This window comes from Giraffa tippelskirchi, chromosome 11, assembly GCF_054371585.1.
Source record: "Giraffa tippelskirchi isolate mGirTip1 chromosome 11, T2T-mGirTip1v1.2.pri, whole genome shotgun sequence".
In the NCBI taxonomy this organism is placed as follows: Eukaryota; Metazoa; Chordata; class Mammalia; order Artiodactyla; family Giraffidae; genus Giraffa; species Giraffa tippelskirchi.
Window position 1 is genome coordinate 99631318 of NC_137285.1, and position 20877 is coordinate 99652194.

At 44.9% G+C, this 20877-nt stretch overlaps 1 protein-coding gene and 1 long non-coding RNA gene across 5 annotated transcripts in view; both read left to right on the forward strand.

Moving 5' to 3' along the window:
- ZBTB16 (zinc finger and BTB domain containing 16) overlaps positions 1-20877 on the forward strand; it is a 198109-nt gene that overhangs the window by 38586 nt on the left and 138646 nt on the right. The window lies entirely within an intron of this gene.
- On the forward strand, positions 8095-20807 carry LOC145527197 (uncharacterized). The gene is made up of 3 exons (XR_014069563.1): positions 8095-8166; positions 17611-17733; positions 18620-20807. It is a non-coding gene; the product is annotated as an uncharacterized LOC145527197 (long non-coding RNA).

The window sequence follows — 20877 nt, forward strand, 5'->3', positions numbered from 1 at the left end:
TTCTATGTTTATAAGTATCTATGTTTATAAGAAGCATATGCATAGAAACAGAAAGTAGAATAGAGGTTACCAAGGGCTGGTGGTGGGTAGGAATAGGGAGTTAGTGTTTAATGGGGACAGAGTTTCAGTTTGGAATGATGAAAACATTCTATGGATGGATGATGGTGGTGGTTGCCCAACAGTGTGCGTGCACTTAGTGCCACTGATTTATACACTTAAATATAGCTAAAATAGTACCTTTTAATGTAATGTCTGTTTTACCACGATAAAAAATTACATGAATTTTGATACCTGGCTTTTGAAACAAAATTTCTTGGAAAACACTTAGGTTATCATACTGTTAAAAGCCCTCTGCTAAAAATGTTAAAACAGTTACCTAGATTTAGTATTGATTATCAGCCACTAGCCCAGCACCCTTAAACCATCAGTATTGTTATCAGCAGGATAAGATACTTACATCTACCTCTCAGGTGGTACGATTACTTGCTGAGGTCCTGTGTTGTTATTACTCATGTGGTTCTAGAAAAGTCTCCCTTTTTTGGCTCTGATACATTCTCTGTTTGACCTCTTCCCAGAGAGAAGGCTGAGGAAAATCTGCCCCCCTGATTTTTATTCTACGTCAATAATTTTTAAAAATGTCTGTGGTTTTACAAACACAGGGAGGTTTCAGTGAGGAAGGAAATTCATTCTGGGTTTGCAAAATTTCTGAAAATTGTGGAAAAGGTGTTTATGCTTTCTGACTTTGTACCTGTGTGGTCAGGTTTTTAGAAGCTTTCTGTTCCCCATCTGTGGTGAGTCTCGTCCCCCGCCAAAGGTTGTAGACATAGCCAGAGGTTTTTGTGAGCTTCTTAGCAGAAACTTTTCAGCTCCTCTTAGTTGGATTTTTAGTTAAATGAAAAATTTTAAACTCCTAAGGAAATTCACAGTGAAAAATCTATGCCCAAATAAGTTAGTATCTCAAGATGAAAATATCAGTTCTGGAAATGGAAGTTTCCTCTACCCCGTGGTGGCGTTGTAGCCAGCAGCCTCGTTCTGTGTGTCTGAGGGTTTAATGGCCAGCATGTGTAGGTATGGGCCTCGCCGTATATATAGTACCAGGCGTGTGGGCGCCTTGGCGCTGATCTGAAAATGCTTAACTTTGGCATTTCTAGGTTTATTTTAAACCTACAACCTTTAACGCCAGACACAGAACTGCTTTCCCACTTAATGTAACCATACATTGATTGCTTTTAATTAGCGTTGGATCTTTTTTGGTGCTTTGCAGCTTGGGATATGTAAGAAGTCTGACTTAAATTAAAAGGGAAAAAAAAAACCCAACTCCGACACTCTCACGAGGCATGGGAGCTTTTGAAATCCGCACCCTGCTGGGGTCCTCTTTATTTTTGTCTTGAGTCAGGTGGGCTGCGAAGCAAGTGAAGGGTCCAGTATAACCCATATAACAGATAAAAGGTAATTTACTTGTAGTGTTTTGGCAAAAATTAAATGTCCGTATGTAAATAACAGCGGAGATATGTATGTATGTAAATAACAGCGGAGATATGTCCGTATGTAAATAACACCAAGATCAATGGTGCCAGAGTCATGGGTTGTTGGCTAGGACGAGAGGGGTGGGGTCAAGCCTTTTCGTTCAACAGTTTGGAAATGCTAATGATCAACTGTGGTTTTCAAGCCAGGATTCATAGTTGCTTGCACGTTGCCACCCCTTGTGGGATGCCTCCATGCCACCACCGAATTCTCCAGTAAATATTTCAGACATCCTGGGCCCTGCTCTCCTTCCCCTGCAGTAAATTACATATTAAAGAAGCCTGGTAACTGAACACTGGTTGCCGTGAGATAAGGACTGGGAAATCAATATGTTTGCCATGTGGCTGCTTGTTTATGACACCTGCCTCTGGAACAGTTGAGCAATGTTTTGTTTGTTAAGGCTGCATTTCAGAAGCTTGTATCCTCCTAAAACAACCATGATCTTACTGAGGGGGAGAGAGAAGGGCTACAACAGATATTGATTTTAGTTTTTCTAAGTATGGAATTGCCCTTCTAAACAGTGGTCTCACAGGCTGCTTTTTTCTTCCCCCCGTTGAAGAAGGGAGGTAGATAACTCTGATCCTCTGAACATGTAGATCATAAATCTATTTTAGAATGTTTATGATGTGGTCAGTTAAAAGAAGGAGTGTAGCTTATAATAAGGAAGTGTAGGTGTTCTTTAGTTTATCTCTTCTCCGGGTACCTGGCTCACACCAGTTCCGTTCTCTCCAGACTCCTGATCCTCCCTGATAAATGCTTTTCCAACAATAAGAGCAAAATGCAACAAGAAACATATCTGTGACCGACAGTAAATAAGCATTTTAATCTCAGTCTCCAGTGGGGTTGTATTTTAACTAATGGATAATACTATTGTCTTGTGACCCAGCCTGCTGGTGAGTTAATGGTTCTTAGAGCTGTGCATTGTCAACTCAAGTGAGTGAAAGAGTGTGTGTGTGTGAGTGTGTGTGTGTGTGTTAGGGTAAGGGGTCAGCTTTGGAGAGAGTAGGGAGGCAGTCTGGATCTTTCACATGGTCTTCCATTTTGGAAAAGAGCAACAGTGATACAGCTTCTCTCCTTGCCTTAGGGATTCAGTGGTTATAAAATATATTTCAAATACATTTGGTTGTCAGGGTGTAAAACGCGTATTGTGTTGGTGCAGTTGGGTTGTCAATGGCACACACCCTCCCAGTGTTCCTGCACCTAAGAAGCATTCTTCTGTCTCTAGCCCAGTGAGTGTTCTGTGTCTTCAAATACACTTACACATAAACAGTCAGTTCGGCTTTGTTTTGCCAGAAAGTGAGTTAAAGATCTGAAAGGAAACACAAGCTCCTTATTGAGCACCCCGGAGTCACCACCACTGAGCTGCTGCCCTGCACTGGGGTCCCAAAGACGGGGGAGCTGATCTCTTAGCGACACCGAGATATTCTGAGCCCTGATTTTTGTTTGTTTCCTGTGTTTTTTAACCCCAGATTGTCAGGTCCTCCTTAATCAACAGTGGCAAACGTCGCTTTCCTTTCTGTTTTCCACAGGAGGGTAAATGGCTTATCCAGTCATCTCCCTCTCTGCTGTGTTCAGCCTGAGGTGACACTTAACGTTAGATGGAGGTGATGGGCAGGAGGGCTTGGTGAGTTGAGTACCAGCTCAAACCTGGGAAAAGTGAATGAAGCTGGACCTGTGCAACTGATTGAAAGGCCGGTGACCCAGGTGTCAAAGTCAAAAAATTATTTCTCCACTGCTCCCACACCCTTAGTGTCTAATAATATGGTAGACATGATAGGTGACTGATCCTGAGGAGGCTGGAACATATTTGAGATTTATTTAATTTTTGTAGTCCCGACTTGGCTGGATGACAAAAGTGTTGAAATCAAAACTGATTCTAGGAAGCATTTTATCCTGCTGGTAATGGGATGTGGTCATAGAGCATATGTGAGAATTTGGTAGCGAGGGTGGGGGAGGGGGTTGGGGGTTGGCAAGCTGGCTTCTCTTCTCTTGAATTTGCTCAGCCACTGATGGAAAGAGAGGAAACCCAATGAGGACCCTTCTAGTGATTTTAGTTTTCCAGAGATTTTTAATCACTGAGCAGTGCTGGGAACTGAAGTGACTCTGACCTTTCTGATAGATCCTTTTGTGAGAGGTGGCACTTCTAGCTTTACGAAATTATTAACTTTTTATAAGACTGGGATGATTATAGATGCAGAGTGAGACCAGACAATGGCTGTTGCATTCCTCACTTGGAAAGATCAGGTGTTTACTGCCTTCACAGAAGTTAGTGCTGGTTTGGGAATCCAGAAGGACCTTTGGGGTGGGGAGAGACCCTAGAGGAGTTTTAATGAGGATGTAGTCACATGGCAAGCTTCTTGGGAGATCCAGAGGGGCTTTTAAGGCCAGAAACATTGCAATCTGGGTTTTGGGGTTTTTTGGTGAGTGTTTATTTTAGATAGTTACCACCTGTTAAAGGATGTAGAATATCTACTCAGTTATGACCCAGCCCTCCCCATATCCTCCAGCTCAGCATTGTTGTCTTTTTGAGCTATGGAAGCATATTTTCCTAGGACTGTGTGTAATTCATCTACTTAACCAGATCTATTTGAGGGGTTTTCAGAGCCTTGCATGACTAAAGAGAAACATGATATGGTAGAAAGAGCCCAAATTTTAGAACCAAGATAGACCAAGATTGAGAGAGTTTGTCCACTGTTTAAATTGTGTGTCCTTAGACATGTCATGTACACATTCCTAGCCACTTGTAAAATGAGGATGATGTCACCTAGCTTGTAAGGTTATTGTGAGGACCAAATGGAAAAACATATGTCGTTCTCCTTGCTTTGATTGCAGTGCCCAATAAATGTTGGTTCCCTTGTCCTCCTTTCCCTCCATGAGAGCAGGGGACCTGGTTGTATTTCTTTGTTTTTTGATGTCATGGTACACAATGGAGACACTTTCATGTACTGTGGCTCTGTTTTGTATCCATCATGGTGGTGATAAAGGAACTGGTGGTGTCGAAATGGGGAGAGAACAGGCAAGGTTTTCCCAGTGGCTTTTCATTTCTCTTCCGTAGGAAGTTGGGCCCTGCTCCAAGGAACAAAAGTCCTGGGGCAGACATGTGTTCCCTTGCCTTTGGCCTCCGCACCTGGGACCTCCTTGGCTTGGTGGTCTGTGTCTGGTCTCATGGGTCTTGTCTGGTATATTGGGGTTGGCACTAGACACATCACCGACGGCTGCGTGTCCTCATTCACAGGCCACTGAGCCATGGGCCTCAGCTGCTTCGCTCTGCAGATTTGCAATTTACCCTTTCTAAGGGAAAAAAAAAATCCTTAAAAAATGCTTTGGGAAGGGTTTCTTACTGTAGCTGTAAGATGCTGGTGCTTTGTTGGCAGCCAAGTTTGGGTTTGGATCTCCCTGGGGTTTGAGGATGCTCAGCGGCCGTTCCTGACGCGCTCTTGCCTTTTTATGCATGGACCGAGCTTGGGATCCTCGGTGAACGTTTCACTGTGGGGCTTTCAGGAGAGAGGTTTGTCATCTGTCATCACGCTCCTCATCCATCATGACTGCAGTGAGAGTGGTTTCAGGGACAGGGTGGAATCATTTGTTCAGATTTTTCCTTCTTCCTGATAACTCCCCTCCCCCGCATCTTCTGGAAATGAACCAGTTGGGAAATGCTTGGGCCAGTGTTTCTGGGATGATCCTAACATACGAAGGAAGAGGGGTGCTTTTTGCAGATAGCCCTGGGATCAGTCTCGTATCCCTGAGGTGTGGTTTAGTAAGAGGTAAACAGTCACTTAATTATTTATTAGGTGCCTACAAAATTTTATAGGCAGGAGAGCCTAGGGCAATTATAGAAAAAAGGCCAATCCTGGAGCTTTCTGTGCAGCTCCCTCCTTGGCCTTGAAGCCTTTAATGCTCCCCCATATCCATCATGGACCCCAGCGCCAGCCGAGTGTCAGGTGGGGACAGTAGAGTCGGCCAGAGCTAGGTCGTTTTGTGTGTCCCGAGGAACCAAATCCAATCAAAAGTGAGTGTCCTTTCAAACCATTACGTTTTGCCCCTCTCAGCTGCTGGGAACATTAAAAGACTGTATTTGAAAACAAATATGACTGTACCAAGGATGCTGGAACCAGAGGTCTGTAAAACAGCACTTCGTTTCATTGATGATTATTCCTGCTTTGAGCCCTAACGCTGTGATCACTGAGGTTAAAATGTAGGGGCCGGGAGAGCCTTGAGGTCATTGAGAGTAGTCTCCTGCCTTTAGACTGGGCCCTCTTATGCCTGAAATTCAGGAGACCTAGGTTTGATCCCTGGGTCAGGAAGATCCCCTGGAGGAGGTCATGGCAACCCACCCCAGTGTTCTTGCCTGAAGAATCCCATGGACAGAGGAGCCTGGCGGGCTGCAGTCCATGGGGTCGCAAAGAGTTGGACACGACTGAGCTACCGACACTTTATGTTGAGGGCAGGGAGGAGGATCAGAAAATAACTGGGATTCGGGAGGCAGACCTGCTTCCTCAGCCTGGATCCAAAGCATCGTTAACCCGGAGATGAACTGAGAGGGCAGGGGCTGTACCAGCTCTGAGACGCGGCTGAACGTTCTGCTTAAACACACTTTTAGGTTTTTTTTTTTTCATTTCTTTTTTAGCATGTACCGTCTGCTAGGACTGAAGAGGTTTGGGTTTTTTTTTTTTTTTTTTTTTAACTTTGGGACGCAGAAGTCTCTGCTTGCATTTTTGTGTTGGTAACCACATGCAACAGCCAGTGGAATCTTTCTTCTCTTTGCTTTCTCTGAACTTGCAAAGAGTGGGCCCCTAACTCTTGGGGGGTTAACTTCTCGTTGGCCCTGTGTTGTTGGTGCTCCCCCACCCTGCGTCAGCATCTCCAGCTCTGTACACAGGATGTTTTCTCTAGCGCTTATCAGATGGTTTAGGAGATGTGGGGTGGAGATACAGGTAACGTATAACCCATCCTGAATTCCTTTCACAAGTTGGGGCCCAAGACCAACTCAGCCGCAGAACAGAGTGGGGTTTGGCTGGAGTGAATGGTGCTGAGCTTTCTATCGCAGAGGGAGGTGTGGGTGCCTGTGGGGTTACAGCACAAAGGAGCTTCATTTCGGTGCCTTATTTAGCACCCCTCCCTGACATCAGTGTGTGGGTTTGGAGCCCAGGGAATCAAAGAGAAATCTAACAAGTTATTCTTTCTTGTGTGTGGGCTGAATAATTGAATTTGTGGGTTATCCGTGCCAGTTTCTTCTCTGGTCTCATCTTCCTTCCTTCCTACTCAGACCAGCATTTTGGTCAAGGTGCCCAGTCTGAGATCGTTGGCCAAAGAGGAGCAGGGGAGGGAGCAGAAACCAAAGCAAGCACCTCTGGAGCCATGGAGGCTCTTTTTACATGGATGTGTTTGGATTATATAGAGGTTGAGATTTTCTTCTAAGGTTGAACATGTGTGGAAAACTGGCAACTAGCTATGTTCTCGTCTTCTGCCTCACAAGAGTTCCTACTTTGGAGGCAGAAAGGATGGAAACAGACGAGGGAGTGGTTTAGCATAGCTCTGTAAGAACCTCGCAAGCATGTGCCAGCCTGTTGACATGGCCTGCTAGCTGGCGAAGGACACTGCTGATGAAAGATACCAGAACTCAGTCCTGCTACTCACCTAAGACTGAACATTTCTCGCTCTTGCTGGACCTGGCCATCTCTTGGTTGCCTTTTCTTCCAATATACCCCTCTTTTTCCATAGTAGGAAGGGAAAAGAAAGTACCCCAGGATAGCTAGCCATCAACCCTGTTCTTAAAACGCTCTGCAATACCAGGTCGGAGGGCGAGCAGGGATGAGAGAGTGAATTGGTGCTGTTTTGTGGTGGTTTGCATGCATGTTCCAAAATCTTTCTGGGTATGATTGTCAGATTCAGGGAAGATGATGGACCTCCCAGAAGCCATGAAGTAGGAGATCTTGTGGCCTGGGAATCAGAAGACCTGGGCTCTGGAGGCATCTCATCATAGCATTCAGCTCACCAGCCTCCAAAACAGAGAGCATCCATTTAGCTTCTGCAGCATGTTTCCATTGGAAAACCAGCCATCCTGTTGAATGGATATTGACCCATTCTTGCTTTTCTTCTTACTGTACAAAAGAGAAAAGTAGCTCCTTTCATCACTGGGACACTCTTGTAGAGGCACCAGAGTGTTCTCCACCACTCTGAGTAGCAGGATTGAATTCATTTGGCCATCAGAAGGGGAGTTTGCCATTCCTGTCTTCCCTGAGGTCAAGGTTGGTCACCAGACTGCAAACTAGACTTGCCTTTTCCTGACCCATATTGGCAGGCAAATTAACAGTTTTAGCCATAGAGCTCCAATACTTTGGCTACCTGATATGAAGAGCTGACTTGTTGGAAAAGACCCTGATACTGGGAAAAATTGAGGGCAGGGAGAGAAGGGGGCAAAAGAGGATGAGATGGCATCACTGACTCAGTGGACATGAGTTTGAACTTTGGGAGATAGTGAAGGACAGGGAGGCCTGGCATGCTGCTGTCCATGGGGTCACAAAGGGTCAGACACAACTGAGTGACTGAACAACAGCAGCCCACCCACCTGGGCAAGATATGTCTGTGAAAAATTAGACCAGTTGGTATTTGGCACCTGAGACATGGACATAGCAGCACATGGTAACTCATCTTAGTTTCTCTTGTGATCTGAATAGTCTCTGATTCTTGCAACGAGCCTATGAGCTGAGACTAGTCAGGCAGCCCGAAACTCTTAATTAATTCTTCTGGCTGAAACGTTGGGTGTGGCTGTTTTTTTGGTGGAGGTGACAAAAGAGAGGTGAGGTATCTACTAAGGCTTCCTTGGAGGCAGAGAGAGCTGGCCTGTCTCTGGGTTCCTTTGCTTGCTGGCTGTGCTTAGATGAGGTTTTCTGTCCCCCCCCCCCCCCCCCGCTCTTTCCTTCTCTTATCCTAACAGTCTCGTAGGTAAACTTAGAAGGAAGACAAATGCTTCTCAAACTGTCACCGAGAGGGCCATAAAAGAGACATTTGGACAGTGGTGTTGGAGACCCTTGTCTTGGCTCCCTGTTAATACAAAGGGATCAGGGTAGCCCAGATCACCAGGGAAAGGCAGTTTTTCTTCATTTAGCTTTTAATTGCTTTCTTTCACTTTTATGTATAAAAGATTGTCCATTTAATTAACTCAAGAATGCAATTTCAAAAACACTAATGCTTTACACATGATGGCTTTTAAAATAAAAGTAGCATTCTAATATTGCATAATGTTTTCCTCTCCCCTTACTCTTTCCCCCCCTCCCCCCACCTTCCCTCCAGTCCGTCTTAACCTTTAATAGCTGAGGGTTGTTAGGAAGAAAATGCCGGGTCTTGGCAATGTGTCTGCCTCCACTTCCCGTGGAACAAGTACTCCCATCAGTGATAGGATGGCTGCCCCTTTATGAAGCGTTCTGTCTCTTCTGTGAAAAGAAGGCAGCTCATCCCTTCTGCCTGGGCTCATTTTGGGGCTGTATTTACCGTCTTTTGAGGTCACAAGAACCTTGCTTCTGTTCCTGACTTTTAAAAAAAAAAATCATAGTGGATTATATAGAAAAAGGAAATAAAATCCTAATGCTTGACCTTGGTTTCTTTAGTCATTTCATTAAAAGAAGCCTGTGAAAATTGGCCTGCGGGTTAACGATTTCACCGTCTTCTGTTTTCTGATTTCTCAAGGAAGGCTAGCTCTTTCTCCTCTCTTCTTCCTCTCTTACCATGTGAGTTCCCTGTGTCTTTGGTCTGTCTGCTTTTCTGATCCTGGTTCCTTGGAGCCCAGACTTTTCCACTTGGACCAGCCTTCACAGCCTAGTCCCCACACGATGGTGGTTTGAAAGCACAGTTGTATTTTCACCAGTTGGGCTTGGGAAGGGTTAGGAGTACACGTAGGAATTCCGCACATCCGTACGCCCCGAGAAAGACAGTCTTACCTGATACAGCAAACCCAGCTGCGAGGTGGGAGGGATCCTGGTGATCCCTTTGATTTTGTAGCTGAGATAAGAGAGTGGAGCCCCCGAGGGTTCAATGACTTGTCCGCGGTCAAGCCTGAATGAGGTCCCCTTGCTTGGCTGATTGCTCAGTCTGTCTGCCTACTGTCTTTTTGGATTTGTCTCTGTTGCATTACGATCCGGGTCCTGAAAGGGACCTCAGGCATCATGTGACTCACCTACCTGGACACCTGCCTGGGTATCCCTCCTATTTTGGTTCTGATAATGTCCAGAGAAGAGCTCTTTAGACCTTGTAACAGCACCCTACATAAAACACTTTGTGTTTAGATCTAATTTAACTTTCTCACGTTAGCCCTGCTTTCTCATGCCCTGGCCTCCCTGGTGATGAAACGCTTGGTCGTTTAGAGTGAATAAATCCAGCGACTGCCAAGGGTGGCAGTGCAGGTCGCTTTGGAGAGAGGTCTTTTCTCCCATGGTGTCTCTTTTCCAAAAGAACATGATATTTGAGCCTATTAAAGTGAGGGCAGTGCTAGATTTTCCACCTCAGAAGAACAGTTGTAAAGCTTTACAAGTGACCCAAAGGTTGTTTCTTTCCCTGGGGTTAGGTACATAGCCCTGACTTTTTCTCCACTGTGTGTTGTGAATGTATATACATATGCACCTTGGGAGAGCTATAGACTCTTGATTGCAGAAAAGGTTGGTCAAACTGACCTTAGAGATAGATGTTTTTCAAAGAGGAGTGGTGTGTTGGACTGAAATGGCTAGAGCTTGGCACCAGTGTGCACTTCCACTTTTTTTTCCCTTGTCCTATTTGGGAAGAGAGATTTTTCTAATTAACCTGGAGTGAATAGAATAATTTAGCAGGAGATTTGGGGCTAAGTTGTTTTTTTTTTTTTTTTTAAGTTGTCCTTCCTTGTAATGGGATCCCTTTTCCACCTCCTACCTTTATTATTATTGGTTTGTACTTCGGAAGCATTCATCGTAGAAGATACTGGGAGGGTTTGAGTGCTGCTCGGAGAGGACAGGCAGAGAGCGACCATACGGCTTTCTCATTCATTAATTCTAGGGTTCATTCACTGAGCTATTTAAACCTCTGTGTGTAAGCCCCAGATGGTCTTTTGGTGCCAACTTTAGCTCCGAGACCCCAGGCTCTTGACAAAAGAGGGTACAAAGAACAGCTGAGTGTACAAAATATCTGCGGCCATTAGGAAGTATGTTCTGGAGCTAGCTACAACACCTAGCATCTCCAGCATCTTAGGAATCTTTTTTTTCTTTACTTTTTCCATTTTTTAAAAAAAACCCAGCATGAATCAGTGAGCCAGATTTTGTTATTACAGAAATGGTCACAGTACATCTCTGATTTTTAGAATGGAATTGAGGTCCATGTGTTTATTCACAGATTTCCTCCGTCATGGCTCCCTGCCTTCTGTTCTGGAAGGAGTTCACTTTAACATCATGGTGAACCTTTGAGCTCATCCCCCTCCTTCCCCCTCCGCCCACTCCTTCCCCACTCGGCACTCTATCGCACACCTCAGTGATTAGGGAATGGCCAGGAGGGTCGAGGAGGGTAGCTGGTAGTGGTGACTGATTTCCCTAGGCATGATGGAGGCAGCTCCCCTGGGTTGACCACCTGGGGTGCAGTGGGCTCTGAGTTCAGTGTTGGGTCCACATCACATTACCTCATTCAGTCCCCACGACAGACCTTTGGCATCCTGGTGTTACTGATGAGAAACCTCATGTGTACACATGAGATGTTCAAAGAGATTAGGCTGTTTAACCCATTCTTTTAAGTTGGGTGTCTGGAAATCAAACCCAGGTCTGTCTAATTGCTTAGCTTGTGCTCCTAATGCCTTGGATTTTCTCTGTGACTATTGGGATAGGCTGGCTTCAGAGTTGATGGTTAGACGTGAGCATCCGGATGGAACTGGCTTTGCCAAGCTGCGATTATGCACCTTCTGTGTTTGCTTCTCTAGTGAGTCTGTCCCCTGTGGGGACTGTGGATGGGGCATATGGGTCATCCTACCCCATGTTGGGCTTCTCTGGTGGCTCAGATGGTAGAGAATCTGCCTGCAGTGCAGGAGACCTGGGTTTGATCCCTGGGTTGGGAAGATCCCCTGGAGAAGGGCTTGGCAACCCACTCCAGTATTCTTGCCTGGAGAATCCCATGGACAGAGGAACCTGGGGGGCTACAGTCCATGGGTCAAAAAGAGTCGAACAAGACTGAGTGACTGAACACACACCCACACAGGCAGAGGCAGGAAGAGCATGGGGCATGTCCTTATCCTTGGGAAACACTGTTGCTCCTTCTTCTAGTGGATTTAGCTTTGTCTTTTCATTAGCTCTCCATTTGAAAGTGGCAGTTTTCTAAGGAACTTTGTCCCAGTCCTGAACTGGCCTTCTGGAAAATGCTATTTTCTCCAGAAATAATGCTGTGGTGAGTGAGATTAGTTCTTTGTGCGTTGAGGAGGGACGTCTTTGGCTGGGTCAAGTCTTTGCTAGATTGAAAATGTCTGCAGCTTCCCTGGCCTCCCAGGCCCTGATGCCAGGCCCTGTCCCCTGCTGCCCAGGCCGTGGCACTCGCTCTTGGGGAGACCTGGAGGTTGATTCCCCAAGGCTGAGGTTGGGAGCACAGAGAGGCCCAGATGTTTTGCATAGTTTTTTCCATTGCCCCATTAGGAATGTGTTCCCTCAGGACGGGTTATGGCCTGGAAGTGAGCCTAATGTAAACATCCTTGCTGTGGCCAGTCCCCTTAATCGAATAGAAATGGTTTGGGGATAAGCGGGCTTAGGGGAAGGAGGGAAGGGAAGAAGGGGAGGGGAGAGATTTAGTGACTGAATTCAGAGACAAGACTGTCTGTCGGGGGCTGTTCTCCCAGTGGGTTCCAGGCTGATGCAAAGCAGGACCAGCCTCCCTGGAGCTGGTGCAGGGCGGACCTGGCCGGTTCTCTTAGGTGATGGGATAAAACATTGAGGCCACGGTGGTTCAGTTGACCAGCCGGGCGGAGCAGTGAGGCGTACAGAGGTGCACCGAATGAGCCAGGACTAGGGGCAGGAGCTGGCGGGGGCCCCACGAGGACTTCTAGGGGAGCCTGCTAATTCAAATACCTTATTATTTTTAAAAAGTATTTATTTATTCATTCATCTGACTGCGTCAGGTCTTAGTTGCCCCATGGCATGTGGGATCTAGTTCCCGGACCAGGGATCAAACCCATGTCCCCTGCATTGGAAGGTGGATTCTTAACTACTGGACCACCAGGGAAGTCCCTCAAGTACTTTAAAGGCCTGCAACATCATATTCAGAATTGTACTCTTTGAAATGCTATGTTTTATGGGCACTAGACTCCCGGAGAAGGAGTGTGGAGAGTAGAGCAGAGTTAGGGGAATATGTGTGAGCTGGGGGTGGTCTCAGGGCTCTTGGCAGGGAGCCTCCACATCCCAGAGAGGCTGACCCTCTTACTGCATCCCACGTACCTCTTTTTCCTCTCCCTTTGGGGGGCTCAGGCTTTCTGGGAGATCTATGTACCTCACTCAGACCTTGAAGTGGAAGATTGGTCATAAAGCAGTCCTCTGTAGCAACCTGTGGGCGGAAACCCCCCAGAGCAGTCATCTGGGGTCCCCAGGGGACATTAGACGTTAGAAATCTGACCTGGATAGTTTTCTCTTGTGTGGGAGAGTCTAGGTGTGCTCTGGGCAACGTCACAGCAGCTGCTCTTTCCTGGCTGGTAAACTTCTAGGACTTCTGTGTGAGGCTGGTTTTAAACAGTTGGCAGAGATGCCAAGACCGATGGGTTGGTTTCACTGGCTCAGATTCTAGGAATAAGACTCAGGCAACAGGAGAGACCTCAGGATCTGCAAGGTGGTGGGAAAGTTCCTGTTCTCACACCTTGGAATCTTGGTACCTGAGTGTGTCGAGGAGACCGGAGATGTAAACAATTCAGTTTGCCTTCGGGACACAGGCTCTAATCTAAACATGATTAAGCTGATTTGATTTTATAGATTGGAATTTCTAAGTGATAGAAACTGATGAGGTTAATGTGAAATATTTACTTAATAAAAAGCTTCATTACCTGATGCTGAAGGGTAGGGGAAAAAAACAGATTCTTGGTAACTCGTCTGATCTGTTGGAAATAAAGTTGGGTTAAAGTTTTCTTGGTAAAAACTGAATTCTGTGATCTTGTTTTTACACATGCTGTGCTTAAATATTAACACCAATTGAGCAAATTGCCTTTTAACTGCCTTTATTTGCTTTCATTAACAGTATAATTTAAAAGCTCAAGAATTTGCATAGAACCTGTTGTGCACGTTGGGGGAGGGGCAATTCATAAATTAATTAATTGTGAGAACGTTATCTTTAAGGAAGGTCATGACACGCCAGAATGGTTTCTGAAAAGCAATGACATGTTTTGCTGTTTCTTGATGGGACTTGATGTACTTTTGGCTTAGAGATCTGTGTGTGTATGTGCAATAACTTGGCTGGATCAAGAAAAATTTTAATGACTGGACATGTTTTAAGTTAAGTTGAGTGAACCTAATTACACTGTTTTTTCTAGAGAGCTGAAGGCGATACCATTGGTGTTTAAGCACTAGTTTCAAAATTAAAACCAACCTATATAATTGCCTATGCTCCTTAAATTGTTTCTCTCCTCCCCTCTCCATCTCTGAACACCACCCCCCACTTTTACTTTCATACCAAAAGAGAAGAGAGAAGCTGGCCAGTGCTGTTGACAACATCATTCTTGCGTCCAGTGCATACCATGAACTGCATTGTCTTTTCCTGAAATGACTCTCGACATGTGAAAAGTTTCCAGGATGATTTCACTGAAATCAGTTGCTTCCTTCTGTACAGATGTTTTTGTGGTTTAGACTCTCAGCCAAGGCAAACATTATGAATGGGACCAAGATCACCATGTCCTCTGATGGACTGAAGTTCCCAAGGAGTTACTGTGCCCAGGCTTTTCTGACACCTCTGTTTTGACAGCGCCCAGCCGATCCTTCCCCCTTTCGTCTCCCTTTCCTGGTGCTGTTGGTTTGTTGTGGGTGGTTTTGCTAATTAATTTAATCTGTAGTCTAGTTTTTCTGGGTCTGCAGATGCCAGAATGCTGAATTTATTTATCTCTAGTGTTTTTGTTGGCTGCTGTTGAGACACATTTTTTCCTCTTCTCTTTACCCTAACTCTTTGTTGAGGCTTCTAGACCCACATCAGTAAATAATTTCTGTTTTGTGAGCACTTGTCAGATATGTTTTCTTCAGTGTTGGGGGAGGTACATTTTTAATTGTATATATATATTTAACAGGTCAAATACAAAACCCGAAGTATATAGAGGTTTATCTTTATGTACCTGACTACATCAAAATTTTAAACATTCTGTGTGTTTTTCTATTGGGTTTTTGTCTTTTCCTTTTGTTGGTTCTTTTTCTATATAAATCAGAAATGTTCATCCTTTATTTGTTGAAGGCGTAGCAGATATTTTTCCAGTTTATCATTTGTCCTGTAATTCTGATTATGGTTCCTTTTATATCATATACCATTTTTATAATTTATCTAATTTAATTTTTTAAAAAATTTTTATTTCTTGGCCACACTGCACAGCATGTGGGATCTTAGTTCCCTGACCAGGGATTGAACCCACACTCCCTGCAGTGAAAGGGCAGAGTTTTAACCACTGGACCACCAGGGAAATCCCTGTAATTTATCTAATTTTAAAATGTCACCATGATGTCTATAGAACAGAGAGTATAAAGCCTTTAATGGTCGTGTTTTAAAGTTTGGATTTGTAGGGTATTCACATACTGAAACAGAGAGGGGGGAAGAGAGGGAAGGGGAAGAAAGAGAAGAAGAGAGGGTGAAGACCAAAGGTTGATTTTTTTTCCCGCAAAGAAATCCATGGTCATCTGAGGCCCCATTTCTCTGAGGGGAGTGTTGTTCTGGTGATTTCAGCACGTACTTGCCTCTCGAAAGTTTCCCTATTCTGAAGAGACTCCTCCTACATACGAGTTGTCCGTCCGCAGAAGGCAGCCTCACCCCATTCTCTCTCCTGGTCTTCTCTGCTACCGAGGCTTTTGAAATAAAAACTCCATAAAGCCACCTCTGTTTCCATACACTTTATTTTGACCTCTCAAAGGACCTACTGCTTTCTAGGTTATGACAGAAATACTTCTGCATATCTAACCTTCCTTTTTTTTTTGATACTTGAGGCAGAAGGGCAGGCTGCTTTCTTTTCTAATTTTGATTTTTATTATTATTTTATTTTATTTTTTTGGCCAAGCCCTGTGGCATGTGAGATCTGAGCTCCCCAACCAGGGACCAAACCTGTGCCCCCTACATTGGCATTGCAGAGTCGTAACCACTGGACCACCAGGGAAGTCTCTCTAACCTTCCTTTTTAGACTTTTACTTGAGAGCAAAGACCTCGTTTTTCTGTTGTTCTGTCTTGTCTTCAAATTCTTCACTTTCTTCAGCAGTCACTGTACAATAATTATTTATGAGTAAGCAATTTACCAGACAGATCAACTTTCATCCATTCCTTTCTCCTAAGCTCTCTTCTGAGACCAGTATAGCCTTCCCAAAAGGCTTCTGGGGCCTGGAAGTTTAACATTGCGTGTATTTTGCATAAGTAAGGTTGAGGTGTTGACTTGGAAACTGGTTGGAGTTTTGGGAAGGAAAAAAGGAAGAGAAGAAGGAATTTCAGAGCTGCTCACGTTGACCTCAGGATATTCCCAATCTAAAACCCGTCTAATCATGACCTTTTATTCTCCCAGAGCACCAGACAAGTGTTTTGCTTTGAGTGAAGTGATGGAAGGCAAATAGAAATGTCATGATCTTTGCCCTTGTGAAGTATTCTCTAGTTTGAGATCTGTTTGGGAAAAGAGGTTACAAAATGCAGACCTTCTATGAAATGACCCTTCTGAGTTAACCCTCATTCTGTTTTTATTCCCCATCCTTTCATTTCCTCTTCCTAAATGAAGCTGATTGGGGGTGTCTTTTTCAGAGCCAACTCTGTTGAGGTTCTCGGGGGCAGCCAGAGTTAGCTGTCTTGTTGCCCAGATAGTCTTCACTTGAAACCTGGCGTTTATTCTTTTACTTGTATATTCGTTTATTCATTCAATTAGTCATTCAACAAAACGTTGTTTAACCGATATTAGATTAGTCTAGTTTTAAGTACTTGAAGCAACTAAGCTCCTACTCTCTTTCTGTTAAAAAGCTGATTTATTAGTGGAAGTAATGGTTGGTAGGGATAAAATTGTACTGAAAAACTCTCCCTGTCAGCTGTCTTATAACCTCCAGGTGATTCAGTAGAAAGAATACTATTTCTGTCTCCATGACATACTTTCAGGAAATAAGTAGAAATACCATGAGTAGAACATACTATAAATACTCTTACGAGTCTAGAGTAACCTGATATTCTAATTGGAGATGATTTCTGGAGAATGTGTTCCTAATACTTGGCACGGTGTTTGTCACGAAGTAGGGAACCAATAGATGTTTGTTGGAAGGCAGGCAATTGATGAGAGAAGTTACTTTGGGTTGTGGGTTTGGGAGGGAAAAATCCGATTGGGAAAAGACCCACGGGGGACTTCATTGCATATGAGTGGCTTATTATATCATTCTTTAGACCTTGGAATATTTGGAATATTAAAAAAATTCTATTTTCTCATCTGATTGATCTGTGTCTTTGCTGCCAAGTTCCAGCCCTAGTGCTATAGAAGGTGCAGGGAGATGAGTTAAGCGGTAGTGTTTATAAAAAACATTTGCTTCAGTTCTTATCAGAGTTCTTTCCAGAAACAGAACATATGTTATTTTACAGAATATACGCTATTTTTCAAGACTTAGGATGTAAGTCAGGGTGGATATTAATGTATTCCCTAGAATGTTCTGGTCCTGAACTGCGTTTCATAGAAGTCCTGCTGATCATTCCACATTGATGGGCTAGAGGGACACAGAAATAAAGATCTCAGGAGCACAGATTCATGCATTCATTTATTCCTCCCTCCCTCCTTTCCCTTTCCTTCTTTTGTTAAAGGGGAGGTAGGACCAGGCTGTATAAGGGTGGAATATCGCTGAAAGCCTGAAGGACCTCTTTAATTTCTGTACCCTCATCCAAGGAGCTGAAACTCTGTATTACTGTCTCTAGAAAAGACCTTCCAGAAAAAGGGGCGGTTGCATTTTTATGTGGATGTGACCAGAGTGGAGAGCGGGTGCACCCTCCAGCCCAGCTGAAAGTGTTTGGGGTCTGCCACCTCTTGGGAGGTCAAAGGTGAGGTAGACTTCTTATTCCTTTTCCTTGTTATCTCAGCTCCCGACCATCAGCTTTGATGTCTATTGTTGGGACTTCAAGAGGACTCTCAGCACATGGGCAGGTCTTGGTTTTAGTGAGCAGGCGCAAGTCCCACGTTCTTCTGTTGCGGGGAGAGAAGTGGGTCCCACCCATTCCTTTCGATGCCCTTCCCCCCGGGGCAGCCCCAGGCCGCACTATGGGAAGCTGGAGATGGGAACGGGGGTCCTGTACCTGATAGGATGGTGGGTGCACACCAGGACTTTCTCCTCTTATTTTTAAAGCCTGTTGGAAAGGATCTGTCTTCCTTCAAAGCTGCTGAAGAGACGTTGTCTAACAGGCGCGTATTAGGGTTTCATTAATCAAAGACACTTCCACTGCCCCTTTACAGAAACACAACTGCTGTGGCTGTCCTCTACTGACAGGCCGCTAATTTATCTTTCCCGGAGGAAGGGAGGGTGAAAGGCGGGGAGGCAGGCGGGGGCTGGCCATGCAGGCTCCCAGGGTGCACACGTGCGGGCACATGCTGGTTTTTCACACGTGTGTGCAGAGCACTGGGCCTCAGGCCGCATCCCCTCCCGGCCCTGGCCGTGTGCCACGAGATCACAAATACTGGGAATATTCTGGAGATGGGTTTACATGGCCTACTTTTTTATTTGCCTGGGACGTTTTCACTTCCAACTTCCGGGTGGTGTATGCAAATGTGTGTTTGCTGAAATTGGGGGCAGAAAGACCTAGAAGAAAGAAACAAGAGTCTCCATGCATGTGTTTAAGTGAGGGGTAGAGGGAGGTGTTAATACCTGGGAGCTATTGACCTGCAACATACAGTCTTCCTTTTGAGCTTTGCTGAATTACTCCTCGTTCTCAGGTTGGAATCTGACCCTCTGTAACCCTCCGTTCAGAAGATGGATATTTGGACCTTTGGAAACCTCTCAGGGCCTCCTAAGTAGGTCATTGAACATTGTGTGTGTGTGTGTGTGTGTGTGTGTGTGTGTGTGTGTTTAAAGTTACATCTCCACTGGAGAGTTGCTTTGAACTCACTTTATTCAATTCATCAAATATTTACTGAATACCTACTAGATGTGTTTGGCTCTGTTGGAGAGGTAATGGGGAAGCATAAGCCTTTTCCTCGCTCATAATTTGGGGTTAGAACTGGTACACAAATGGCTGTAATAGAAGACAGAGTAAAACCATGTTCCCTAAGAAAATTAGGAAATGGCGTTGGAAACTCCAAGACCAGCATGGCCCCATCTGACTCATTCTCTCAACAGCTATTTATTGAGTTTTGCTACATAACCGACGGTGGGGATACAGGCATCCCAGGAGATGGTCCTTGTTGCCAGGAATCTTGTAGGTTAGTAGGGGGACACACCAATCCCTTAGGGTATAATAGAAATGGTGATAAAGTGAAGAACACAGTATAGAGGGAATGGAGGCCAGCCGTGACTGTGCTTTGCGAGAGGCTGCAGGTAAGACTTTGCGGAGGATGTGACATCTGAGTGGAGTTTGGGAAGACAAGAGAAAGATCACTAGTTAGGCAAGAGGGCAGGGCATTCCAAGTAGAAGAAACAGCATGTGCAAAGGCCCAGGGGAGGAAGGAGCAGAGAAACTGCAGGCCACTGGATTTCACTGGAGCTTGAGATGTGTGATGTAGGTAGAGGCTGTGGTTGCAGGCGAGATTGAGTCTACTGGGAAGGACTTTGTCAGCAAAAGGACGTGCACTTTGTTCTGTGTGTGGGGGGCAAAGTGTTGAAAAGCGTTCAATCAGGAGAGTGAAATAATAGGAAATACATTCTAGCAAGAGTCTGTTGAGTGTGGAATTGAGGATGGATTTGTGGGGGTTAGCTTAGAGTCAGGGGCACCACTTAGGAGCCTGTTGAGTGGTTTTTGGCAAGGTAATGCAGGCTGAATTATGACAGCAGCAAGGGAGGTGGAGGGATCAGGGCAACTGGCAGATGAGATGGACGGGTCCTGGTTGGGCAGGATTGTGAGGGGGGGAGTTGGGAGAGACCCCTGAGTTTTGGCTTGGATAACTGGTGGATGGTGGGAATATAAAAGAAATTCTGGGTGGAAAAATTAAGTTGATGTTTTGGATGTGCTGTCGGAGGAGATCTTGGGGAAAACCACGTAGAAGTTGTTTGTTTATTTGCAGCGGGTCTTGAAGGAAAGATATTTTGACAAGTCAAAGTTTTCTGTGTATGAATTCAGTTATGTTTATTGACTTTTGATGATGCTTTAGAGTGCATAAGAATCAGAAGTATCTCAATTCCATGGCAGAAAACAGTATTTTTGGAGTCCCCTGAATAATGAGAAGTGTTTTCATCAAAGACCTTTGTTCGTGTGTGTGCTGACATCTGGAGAACAGAGATAGATATTTTCCTTAGGTCTGGATTCCCGAGCCATGGGCTCTTCCCTCACTCCTAATTAATCCTTAATAGTTAGTGACTGATGAAATCACGACTCTGAAACTCTAATCCTTGGCTGTATAGACACAGCAGACTTTATCACAGGACCCCAGGTGTGTGTCTGAAATTAGTGTTGAATCTCTTGCATATTTGATGACTTTATAAAATCCACAGATTCTGGAGAAGAGAGACTAGAGTTTTGGTAAGGTTTATTATTATCATTATGGTGCTTGTGTGTGCTCAGTCATTTCAGCCGTGTCTGACCCTTTGTGACCCATTGGATCATAGCCCAGCAGGCTCCTCTGTCCATGGGATTCTCCGGGCACGAATACTGGAGTGGGTTACCGTGCCCCCCTCCAGGGGATCTTCCCAACTCAGGGACTGAACCCATGTCTCCTGTGTCTCCTGCATGGCAGGCGGATTCTTTACCCCTGAGCCACTGGGGAGGCTGTTATTATGGTAATCTTGACTAAGTCTTGAATGGGTATCATGGAATCTTAGAACTTGGAGACCATGCTGTTATCTTCCCTGAGGAAACTTAGGCCCCGAGATAGGAAGTGACCAGAAGCTTGGCCTCCTGCTTCATAGTTCATTGAAGTTCATCGTTCATAGTTCACCGACTGAGGAGTCAGTCTTGAGTGAGGGGTTAGGAAGAGAATAGTGTTTCTTAAAAAAAAAAAAAAGCCTGAGGCATGTGTCTGTAGTGTGTTTTTGAGCTCTC